The following is a 12,208-nucleotide window of genomic DNA, read 5'->3' as shown; positions in this document are numbered from 1 at the left end:
TGCAACAGAGGCCAAAAGTTATTTTCTATAATAGCATTTTGCCCCGAAAGGGAAACACATTTAGCTATTAACAGCCATTAACCTTTTGGCTCAAATTTGCATCTCTCTTTAGCAAAGAACCCCGAAGGAAGGGGTGCAAGGAGAGAAGAAAGGAAACATCATGGGTATGGAACATTGTCCAGCCTGTGGAACACCTTGAATATCTGAGACACAACAGGATCACAGTAGATGCCTCTAGGTAGAGCTGCCTTTTGACAAAGGGAAAATGAGGTGGAAAATGAAATGTTAAGATTTTAAAGGAAAACTGCCTATTTATTTCCTTTTTTAGCATGGCCTTTGAAAATGTAAATCAAACACGAGGAGGTTAAGAACCATCCTGCTAAAAGATGAAAGGGTCAACCAGGAAATTAGAGAAGAATTCAAAAGATTCATGGAAACTAATGAGAATGAAAATACAACCATTCAAAATCTTTGGGATACAGCAAAAACAGTCCTGAGGGGGAAATACATCACAATACAAGCATCCATCCAAAAACTGGAAATAACTCAAATACAAAAGCTAACCTTGCATCTAAAGGAGCTGTAGAAAAAACAGCAAATAGGTCCTACACCCAGCAGAAGAGAGTTAATAAAGATTTGAGCAGAACTCAATGAAATAAAGACCAGAAGAACTGTGGAACAGATCAACAAAACCAGGAGTTGGTTCTTTGAAAACATTAATGAGAAAGATAAACCATTAGCCAGCCTTATTAAAAAGAAGAGAGAAAAGACTCAAATTAATAAAATCATGAATGAAAAAGGAGAGATCACTACCAACACCAAGGAAATACAAATGATTTTAAAAACATATTATGAGCAGCTATATGCCAATAAATTAGGCAATCTAGAAGAAATGGATGCATTTCTGGAAAACCACAAACTACCAAAACTGAAAATGTAAATCAACAATTGTCTTTTTAGAAAATGAATTTCCAAAAGCTTTTTTAAAAATAATTTTGCTACTAACACTTTCTCGTATTCTAATGTAACCTCAAACAATAGCTCATCATATAAGTCCCTGTCTCAATGAGAATACTGGATTGATTTGGAAACCACACCATCAGATGTTGAAGAAAATACCAACTGAAGCTGAATACCAGTAGCATCTTCAACCTGTCACGAATATCAAATCATCAGTATTCTGTTACCCTATGTCTTCTCATTCTTGTTCATTTTAAATATATGATTTTCTAGTTTTTTTTTTCCATACACAAAAGCAGCGGTCATTGAAAAGCTACTAAGATTCCCTAAGCAGTAGTTTTATGGTATTGATGCTTACCAGCCAAAGACCACCAGGAAAGATACCTAGGTTTATTACTTGCTGCAGCAAAGAAGCCTGCACATCATGGTGACATGTCAACAAAAGGCTGTTGGGGAGGGCTTATTTTAGGATTTGGGTTTGTGGTGCCTTTGGCAAATTTTCAAAGAAGTGGAGGTTTGGTTTGGATTAGGTGCCATCAGAAAGCAGAGGCAGTTTAGTGACAGGATATCTTAATAACTTTTATCCAAGAGGTGTGAGAAATAAAATAGGGTTGGAATTGGTAAAGAAAGAGTGGCCATCTTATAAGCTAGAAGAGAGGAAAGTGTGGACAATTTTGTGATTTTCAGCATTCTTGTTTTTGGCTGAGCTCAGACATGATTATGAAATGGCCATGTTTTTGTTTCATTCCATCAGGGACACAGATGGACCTCATCTGATGTTGGTATTCTGTGCATTCTCGTTTGTGTTCAGTGAGAGATCCCTACCAGAATACAGCTGTCAGGAATGCTTTGTTCTTTCTCAGTGTACATTCAGGTTGTCAGTAGAGAACCACTTCTCTCTATTCACAGACTATTTGGTTCTGATGAGACTGACTCTGTCCTTCTAAGGATGGGCACATGATGTAGGTCTGGTGAACGAAACTTCTGTATCTCTCAATATACAGTGAATGTTTCAGAAATGACATTTGACTCAAGGAGGGCTAATGACAGCCAGTACCCATAGAAATTTTGCTGAAGCTACCTGGAAAGAGGTGTATTTCTTTAATGAGACCATTTAGGCCCAGAGGTTGTAATGGGTTAAGATGTTTTTACTATCTCTACATCAGGAGTTGTAAGCCCCTACTCTAAAGCATCTGGATTTCCTGCTAAACACAAAACCATGGTTTCTTAAACTATCCATTTTCCTTGTTAAATTTGAACTGGAGTATGTACTTTCCCAGAATTGCTTATTCATAAAACATCTACTTCGGAAAACTGACAATTATCTACTTGCTTTGCCTCATACATTATATTTTTTGTTTTTCTGTTCCTTTTTCTTTAACCACCTGAGTGCCTGTGGCACATAAAACCTCCACTAACTGCCAGAAGGCTAAACAATCTCTTTTCAGACTGTAATACTGTGCTTTATAAGAAATATATACATTTGGTCACTCAGATGACCAAAATCTATTTTTCATATTAATTGGTCTTTGTTGCCCATTTCTGGCACAGAGCTTCTAAAACCTTTGGAATTTCCTGTCATAAAAGCAATAAAGTATCTTTTGCTATGTTAATGAGGGGACTTTTGGAAAACCCTTAGGAAATATAAAGATAAGGGGTCTGGTCACCAGGAAAACCAACCAAGTGGAGGAGAAAGGCCTATCTAATGAAGCCTGAATAAAAATCAAAAAGGATGGAGTTCAGAGAGCTTCTGGGTTGGTGAGCACTTAGAGATGTATGGAGAATGGTGTACCTGGACAGGGCATGGAAGCTCTGAGTCCTTTCCCCATGCCTTGCCCAATGCCTTTCTTCCATATGACTGTTCCTAAGTTATACTCTTCTATAAAAAAAAATGTGTAACCTGATAAGTAAAATGTTTTCCAAATTTTGTGAGCTGCACTAGCAAATTAATCAAACCTAAGGAAGGAGTAGTGGGAACCTCTGATTTATATCTAGTTGGTCAGAAGCACAAGTGATAACCTAGGCTTGTGATTGGTATCTGAAGTGGGGGGTCAGTCTTCTAGAACTGAACCCTTAATCTGTGGGATCTGACACTATATCCAGGTAGATAGTGTCAAAATTGAGTTGGTTTGTAGGACACCCAGCTGGTGTCTAGAGAATTGCCTGTTGGTGGTGCAGGAAAACGCCCCCTCCACACGTTGGAAATTGGGTCCAGGAACCCAAAAGACAGACCAACCCTCCTACTAGCAGCTGATGGGGAGCAGAATTTGTCACCCCAAAATATACCTCTTGGGCGTAAGGATTATTTTAGGCTGATTATTTTTAAAAAACAGCAGACATGAAGGAAGTTCTGAAAACCAAGTAGAAGTTACCCTTTTGTAAGAGACATTTACATTTTCTAAAGGAAACATATTTGAATAGATTTCTCCCTCTCAGTACCAAACGAATGACTCAATCTCTAGAACCTCTTATCAATGGAGAAGGAACGGACTTAACTCTGCATAACAACCTTTCCCTTGATTACTCTGCTTTGCCTTGTAACCTCTCAGACTGGCTCCCCACCCCCAATACAGTTTACCTTTAGCTGGAGATGTTAATTCAATGTGGTGGCTTGGGGAGTTATGCACTTTTCCTGGGTATCTCCTGTGCATATAGGAGGTATACATGCTATTAAAATAATTATTGATTTTCTCTTATTAATCTTTTTATTACAAAGGGCTCTCAGCCAAAAACCTTAGAAGAGTAGAGAAAAAGTTATTTTTCCTCCTCCCCACATGGCCAATAAAGGCTTTCTTGTTCCATTGTGCAGGCCTTTATTTCAGGATCCTTTTGAGAAGGTTATGGTGGCCATTTTTGTCTCTATGTTGGAAGAGCTTTCTTAAGAAATAAATAACACAAAAAAAGCAGAGCCAAAATATCGAGAAAGACTGTATCATGTTGTCATTTAGTCTTGTAAATATTTCCTCTATTTGAAGTAAAAAAACACTCATGAAATTCTTAGTTACCAATAAATTACCTTTTGGTTTCAAGTATTCTCTGGTTGGGCTTCTGTTTTCTCCAACAGAAATACAGTTCTCCTACTCCCTCACATTAACGTTTTAGTACATGAAGTATATCAAATAAAAAGAAATCCATACTAAGATAGGAGACATTTTAATTAGAAAAAAAAAAGACAAGTGCAGTTGTGAAAACACTCCACTCTCAGAAATCTGTGTCTCAAAATCAAATGGAAAAACATTTTCTCCCATTACATAAAGAAGAGGAGCAAAGACAGGCTTAATCTTTTAAGGGGTGCTGGACAGGCAAGGGCAAACAACCGGTGCCGGCTGACAAGAGAAGTTTTCCTGTGGTCAGCTGATTACCCAGGAGAAACCAAGAAGGGGGACAATTTCCACTTTTCGGTATTTGCCAAGGCTTTGGGGTAAGCCGAGTTTAGGGACCTAATCGGAAGGAGAGAAGCCTAACTAGAGTTTGGTCAAGACAAAGTAGAGGGTAAGTGAGAAATGGGCAATGCTGAACACTTGGTCAAGTATAATCAGGCAGTTTGTGGTTCTGAAGATCCACAAGCATCTTGATGAGAAGGATAATGACCATTCCTTTATATCTAATGCTTTGTTACTTTAGGCTGCCAATTAAGAGATTCAAGGTTTAATCTCCATTTCCTTAAATTTAGCATATGTATCTGTTCCTACAGACTACCCTGTTTTTAGACATTATCTTTTTCTTTAACATAGTATAAAATGGCTCAAATCCCAATTCCATGAGAAGTGGGAAACAGTCATCAGCAAAAATCTGTGAGGTTTTCCAGAGACAGAGAAGAACTTATTTTCCTTGATTCAGTCCACACTGCAGCCTACTTCACCACTATCTCACTCCCCACTGATAATCTGAGTTCCAGAGCTTCAGTCCTTCCATGAGAGGGTAGAGAAATGCCTTACAAATGCCCATGAAATTCTCTTTAATACCCCTGCTTCTGTGGCCTCCACTTGTTTTTACATTTAAGTTGGTGACCAAACTGGTATTTTTATGTCTCTTTTACATGCCCTGCATAGGTGATCTCCTAATTTGGGAATAGGAGGTTATTAGTACTTAATATCTTATGGCCTCAGACATAAATAAGACTAAATAGTTCCATTTAACATACTGTTTTTACATTCTTCATATTATGAATGGGTTATTCATAATAAAGTCAGAATAGCTAAGTAAACACACACTGGGAAAATTATAATCAAATTATCAGATATAATATTTTTAAAATTACATAGCTAATGAATATGTAGAATGCTAAGATAAGAACAGGAGAGTACAGTGGGAAAAGTTACAAAGAAAAAAGATAAGTTAGCACTTAATCTTTAATATTTCATTCACTGATTTTTAAAATGCATTTTTATATTATTAATTCTAAAACAAACAACATTCATACTGATAGGGTTCAGAATGACTCTCCCCAGAATGTGCCATCTTGGTAAATAGACTATTTTGAGCTGAAGACAATCAAGGCCCAAAAGACTCAGAAAGAGCTTTTACTTCCCCCTTAACTCCCTAAAAGAATATAGATAGAAGGCCTGGTCCGGGAAGAGTTCACCAGAGTTAATGACAAAGAATATGGGCTCGGTGTGGTAAGATGGCAGGAAGCCCTCACAGAACCTGTTTGTTCAAAGTCGTCTCTGTATCCCATTGTCTCTGATAAACATGTTTATCAAACATTTGCTCTTCTATCTTCCTGTAAAATATTTTCTTCCTTAGGGCAGTCCCAGACCCCTAACCTCTTCTTAGCTCAGGATGGCATATAAGCCTCAATTGCCTGACTGCCTGTGGTTCTCATATTCTTATGGGGCCCCAACTCATATGCAATTAAACTTTATTTTCTTCTGTTAATCTCTCATGTGAATTTATTTATTAGACCAGGCAGAGGAGGGGATCCCTGGGTGGCGCAGCGGTTTGGCACCTGCCTTTGGCCCAGGGCGCGATCCTGGAGACCTGGGATCGAGTCCCACATTGGGCTCCCGGTGCATGGAGCCTGCTTCTCCCTCTGCCTGTGTCTCTGCCTCTTTCTCTCTCTCTCTCTCTGTGACTATCATAAATAAATTAAAAAAAAATAAAAAAAAAAAGACCAGGCAGAGGAATCTGGAAGGGTAGACAAAAATTTTTCCTTCTCTAAAATAGCAAGGATGATTTTATTGAATTACACATCAGGGAGAGTTACTCAGGCTGATACCAGTGTGTTTCCTTTCAGATCTATACCCACTGCAAGAATGCTTTTCAGATGTGTTATTGTTCTCAACCATCAACTTAAAGGTATCTTTATGGGCAAACTATTGAAAGATTTATCAATATTTTATTTATTTTACTCATATATGGTGGCCAGCATTTCAGAAATTTAACAGGGCAAGGAAACATTTAGTTTCTTCATAAGAAATCTAGCTTAAAGTGTAAATTCAACAAAATTTAAAACATTTACTTTTAAAAAGATTGGTTTATTTATTTTAGAGAGAGAGTGTGTGAGCTAGGGGAGGGGCAGAGGGATAGGAAGAGAGAAAATTTCAAGCAGACTCTGCACTGAGCATTAAGCCCAATGCAGGTTTTATCTTATAACTCCGAGATCATGCCCTGAGCAGAAATCAAGAGTCAGACACTCAACAGACTGAGCCACCAGGTGCCCCTGAAAGCCTTATTTAAAATAAAAATTAAAAATTAGCAAAAAAATACATTTAACAAATATTCAATATTCCCTATAGAAATATAAATTGTTGAATCAGAGCCACTAAAATATTTTTATTTCAATAAAATATCCCTTAAACATTTTCTTTTTGAATAAGGAATATGTTGCTATTGCCCAAATGATAGAGAATCTGTGCTTATACCGCCATTCCATGATTTAGGCCAGAAATGGAGGTGGGTCTTTGTTGATATATGGATTGTTTATTTTACAGTTTTCCTCTGGGAAGAAGAGAAATTAGAATTTAGGTAGTAGGCTCTATACCATACCTGTGCATATTTTGTATTATGCATTTCATAATTATCTCATATATATTTTAACATGTTTAATTAATTAAAACTATAGAGTTAATGGTACAAATAAAAATTAAGTCATAGAAGTAATAATTTTCCTATATTTTTGAGGCTATCTTCATTTGATATAGCTACACAGTGAATTAGGAAAGGCTACAATATATTTTTGCTCCTCACCTCTGGAAAGACAGGCTTAAACATCTATGTAAGTTAAAAACCCATTTGGGCTGCCTTCATTGCATCATTAAGAACTCATTCTGGAGTTTTCATGTCAATTAGGCAAAATTATTCTTCAATGGACTCAGAGATTAAGCACTGTACTAGGTTGTATAAGGAGATATGCCTGCCTTCAAAATTCTAATGATCATTTGAGGTAGAGAACATACATGGTGAAGAGGTATAATCCAAATATATTAGCAAGCTTATAAGAACAAACCATAGATGAACTAATATTACTAATATTACTGATGACCATAACTCTGAAGTCGAGCAAACATTATACTTTTGATCTCTTTTTGGCTGAAGGTAGCATATCATAAAAACAAACAAACAAATCAAACAAAAATATACAAACTTAAAAACCCTACCAGCTTTAAACAAACAAACCTGAGATAAAAATCTTGGTCAGTAGTTCTACAAGTGCGATAATTTTTTAATCCCTCTGAGCCTGTTTTTTCCTCTGAAAAAATGTGAAAAGTTATTTGTCTCCTAAAACAGAATTATGCAAAGATCTGTGCCTGACAAACTGTAAGCATTCTATAAATGTAATGCTCATTACAATGCATATAATAATTGCTAAGAAATACCTAACTGGGGAAAATGGTAGTACATATGACCATATAAAACAGCTTTTTCGGGACGTCTGGGTGGCTCAGCGGTTGAGCGTCTGCCTCTGGCCCAGGGCAGGATCCCAGGATCCGGGATCAAGTCCCACATCAGGCTCCTTGCAGGGAGCCTGCTTCTCCCTCAGCCTGTATCTCTGCCTCTCTGCCTCTCTCAATCTCTCTCTCTCTAATAAATAAATAAAAAATATTAAAAAATAAATATCCATATACTGACTAATAGATAAGTAGGGGAAAAATAAAACTGGGAACTATTAAACTTTTAAAGGAAAAAAGAATGAGAAAAATGCAGGAGAAAGAAGAAAAAGGAAGATGGAGAAGAAGAAGAGGAGGACGCTCTAGAGAGAAGCAAAAAGAAGGCAGAAGGGAAGGAGAAATCAGGCAAAAGAGAGAGGAGTGTAGCACACCTTAGAAGTATTCTTTTAAAAAAATGAAGGAAAAGGAAAGAAATCTTTCATAGTTTCAAGGCAATTCAAATGAAACTTGCCTCTATTAAAACGAAGTTATGAGTTATAAGCTGATATAAAAACAGAATGAGATTAACAGAGAAATTCAGAATTAAGGAACTCAATTTGAGAATAAAACACAGAATTTTAAAATGCACACAGAGTAGCAAAGTGCACAAACAATGCTGCCAGAAAGTAAGTGGTCTAGAAGCAAGTATTGGTAAATGTTCCAGGGAGAATAAAGAGAGAATAGTGGGTAACCTAAAAAAATACAATATTTGGAATGGAAAATAAATTTTTAAGAATATGATACAAGGAAAGTTTTCTATAATAAAAGAAGACCAGGTATTCAACCTGAAAGTGCTCACTGTGTACCAAGACAATTCATAATGAATGTTAATGCTAACACATATCCTTGTGAAATGACTAAACCACAAAGGTACATTCCTAAAGGCCTTCAGTCAGAAAATCAAGCCATTAAGTTAGGGGAAAATATTAACATTAACTACTATTTATTTTCAAGAACATTAGACATAAGAAGTATAAATTATAATACCTACTGGGTTTTAAAAAATAATTATTTCTCCCCAACTTTTAAACATTTAGAAACTAGATGTTCCATTATAGGAAAATGAAAAACCCAACAAGAAAAGGACACAAAAAAACACTAATTATCATGAGCAGTTTTGTTTGATTTAAACTTCTAGTTCTGTGTATGTGTGTGTATGTGCACGTGTGTACATTTATACAAGTAAGCACTCATTTTGTGGTTGAGATCTGATAGTACACATCATTCTCTTTCACATGTAAAGATATTTAACAATTTATATTGGTCATAGATCAAAGTATATGACTACTTTGATAACCAAGAATACAATACACCAACTCAATCAGGATAGAAATGTAACCTTACTTTTCCCAAGGTCAAATATTGCTTAAATGACAAAAATGACAAGCCTTTGATAAAAAAAAAATGGGGGCAGAATTACAAGTAAAGTACTACATTCCCTGGGGCATCTGGCTGGCTCAGTAGGCAGGGCATGTGACTCTTAATCTCAGGGCCCTGAGTTCAAGCCCCATGTTGGATGTAGAGCTTATTTTTTAAAAAATATTACATTCCCTTAATGTTCAATTTAAAGTGAGACACAAAGCAGGCATGCAATAAGAATAATGCTTTTAAGAGAATCCATTATCAGGTCTGTAGCATTAAAATAATAGGGTATGGTGTTTCTATTCAATTGTTTTACAATGTACTCAGAGAATGGCCAAAAGTAAGCACACATACACCAATCTTCTCCTCCCTTTTTGACCCAGTATAATAACTATAGTGGGTACTACTCAAAGAGGTTTAGCCATTCCCTTACCTCAACACAAAATTTCATATGAATTTTAACCAAAAAATTTACAAAAGGTGTTATGGTAGGGTTGCCTGGGTGGCTCAGTTGGTTGCGCACTCCACTCCTGATTTTGGCTGGAGTTGTGGTTTCAGGGTCATGGGATCGAGCCCACCTTGGGCTTTGCACTCAGCATGGGTCTGCTTATCCCTCTCCCTCTGCTCAGGCAGGCACAAGTATGCTCTCTCCGTCTCTCTTTCAAATAAATAAATAAAATATTTTTAAAAATGTGTTACATTAGTAGCTCTACTTTTAATATACTTGGTGCATCTCAGAACATGTAAAAAGACAAGATTTTTTTTTAAAAAAGGACATAACATAAACTAGTAGGGAGGAATGTCATCCTTCCATATTTCTCCCTTCCAACCTCCTTCAATTCAACTCCTGATACTATACTGCACACAAAAGTAGTCTACCAATTATATTTCCAAAGAAAACACTTCCCATTAATATTTTCAAAGCTATCCAAAACTCTTATTTTTCTACCACTACTTAAATACACTGGACATTCCTACATATTCAGAAAATTTAGCTATCTGAAGAATTTGTTTATTCACTTTATACATAGTACCATTAAACAAAACTACATACATGTAAGGATGATTACCATCCAAGGTAACTTCTAATTTGGCTATCCTAGCCATCAACGTGTCCTTCTCACTTCCTTCTCTACAACAATCCAGTAGACAAATATAAATATACTATTCAGAAGTGAACAATTCAAATTAATTTCCAAAAATATTGTACAGAAGACAAGCTTTCCTATGTGTTTCAACACAAAGTGTACAAATGGGCTAATTTTATTCATACAGTTCTTAAACATCTAGAAACTAGATGTTGCAATATTGGGATTTATTTGTCCTTTATGTACTATAAACAGAGCAAAACAAAATATGGCTCAAAGAAGAGGTTTAACCATGTCATTCCCAAATGATAAGATTCATACAAATTTTAATAAAATACTAACAAAACATGTTCTTTTAGTACCCCTACTTTTAACTCATTTTGTGCATCTCAGCAAATTTGGAACATGAAAGATTAGATATTTCAAAAAAGGACACAGCTTTATCAACTATGTATGCAAAAGTGGAATATAATGCATATATAGATCAGTGGTTATGACATGAAAATATCCTCTAAATTTGAACTCTTTCTTTCTTCTCAGAGTTTTTTGTTCTACCTCTAACCCACTGAACAAATGTGGTCCTGTGTTATCCTTGGTGTCCTTCCTAACGGTGGTCTAAAGATTCCATTTCCAAAAGGCCTACCAGAAGACATTTATTTGTTCTTTAAGAATTTTTTTTAATATACAAAAAGTTACTTAATAAAACCTGTGATTTCAAACTATACTTTTTAATCAAATATCAACAACCCCTTCAGATCTAGGCTTCGAAGTCTAGATGTAGCACAATAAGAATCTGAAGTTGATTTCCAAAAGGCTGAGGGAAAAACTGAAAGAAAGAAAGAAAGAAGTCTTTTTTTTTGAGAGAAGTCTTTTTTATGCCATATGTGTTAAGAGTTTTATAAATGACCAGTGCATCTCTCCGAATGTGGGGCCTGCCCCACTGGTCAAGATCGTAAGTTGTTCTCTTTTCTCTCACCCACTCACTCTCCAGGGCTGGCAGCAGGCCTACCGCCCACCTGCTGACCTCTCCCCTGGCCTTGTCTGGGGCTCCACCCACCTGCCGGGGCAGAAAGGCCTTGCTCTGTCCTGGTCAGCATAAGCGGCATCTACTTCAACGGGGACCCAGCCGTTCAGCCCGGTCACAGAATGTGCACGTCTCCTGTCAGGACAAGCTCACCTCCAAGAAGGCCCCTTCCCATGCCTTGGGCATTCTGGCATCCTCCAGCTTCTGGGCCCTCTGCAGGAGTCAAACAGCAAACAGTAGTCTGGAAGCCGGAGAGCTCCACCAGTGCAATTAGGGCACCGACACGGGTCGTCGCAGCCTTTGGTCCGGCAGGCTCTGAGTGCAGGAGCAGATGCGCGGGAGCAGATGCGCAGGAGCAGACGCGCGCGAGTCCCCAGTCGCTAGAGCCTACTGAGGCTGCCCGCTGCAAGGGCTTCCGGAACCCTAGTGGGGAGGCACGCGTGTGATCGGAAGAGCCCCTAGGGGCACCAGCTCAAAGGCCGGAAGTGGCTGGAAAATCAACAGCGCGCGATCCAACAGTGACTGGAAGGTCCTTTGTTACCACAGCACTGGAGCAGGTAGATGGCCAGAAGGGCCTGGGTTCCACCGCAGTCGGGCTGGATTGTGGCGTGAAGAGCCCCACAGGTCCTCACCACAGCAGCCATACTGTGTTTGAAAGGGCAACGGGGTAAGGAGCTCAAGGGCGGTGACTGGAAGGTACCTCAGGGCATCAGTGTGTGCCTGGGATGGTTGCAGGTGAGAGTCCTAGATTCTGTCCACACCACGAAGGCGGGTTGGTGACTGAAAGGAACCTCCTGACACCAGCATGTGGGAAGAATGATGGCCGAAAGGAAAAGCCTCCAATTCTCTAGAACACTGACAGGCCATTGGCTGGTAACCAGAAGAGCCCTAGTGCTCCAGGAGAT

At 38.0% G+C, this 12,208-nt stretch overlaps 1 long non-coding RNA gene across 1 annotated transcript in view; it reads left to right on the top strand.

The window, feature by feature from the left end:
• The window catches only part of LOC140627743 (uncharacterized), a 46,515-nt gene extending 35,423 nt beyond the window's left edge, over positions 1-11,092 (top strand). Inside the window, exons 2-3 of the long non-coding RNA XR_012026349.1 lie at positions 6,197-6,258; positions 10,820-11,092. This is a non-coding gene — a long non-coding RNA (uncharacterized lncRNA). The remainder of the gene's footprint in view (positions 1-6,196; positions 6,259-10,819) is intronic.
• Positions 11,093-12,208: the final 1,116 nt, after the last annotated feature.

Source organism: Canis lupus, chromosome X (genome assembly GCF_048164855.1).
Source record: "Canis lupus baileyi chromosome X, mCanLup2.hap1, whole genome shotgun sequence".
Lineage (NCBI taxonomy): Eukaryota > Metazoa > Chordata > Mammalia > Carnivora > Canidae > Canis > Canis lupus.
Note: the sequence above shows the minus strand (reverse complement) of the source record. Positions and strands in the feature narration are given on the sequence as shown.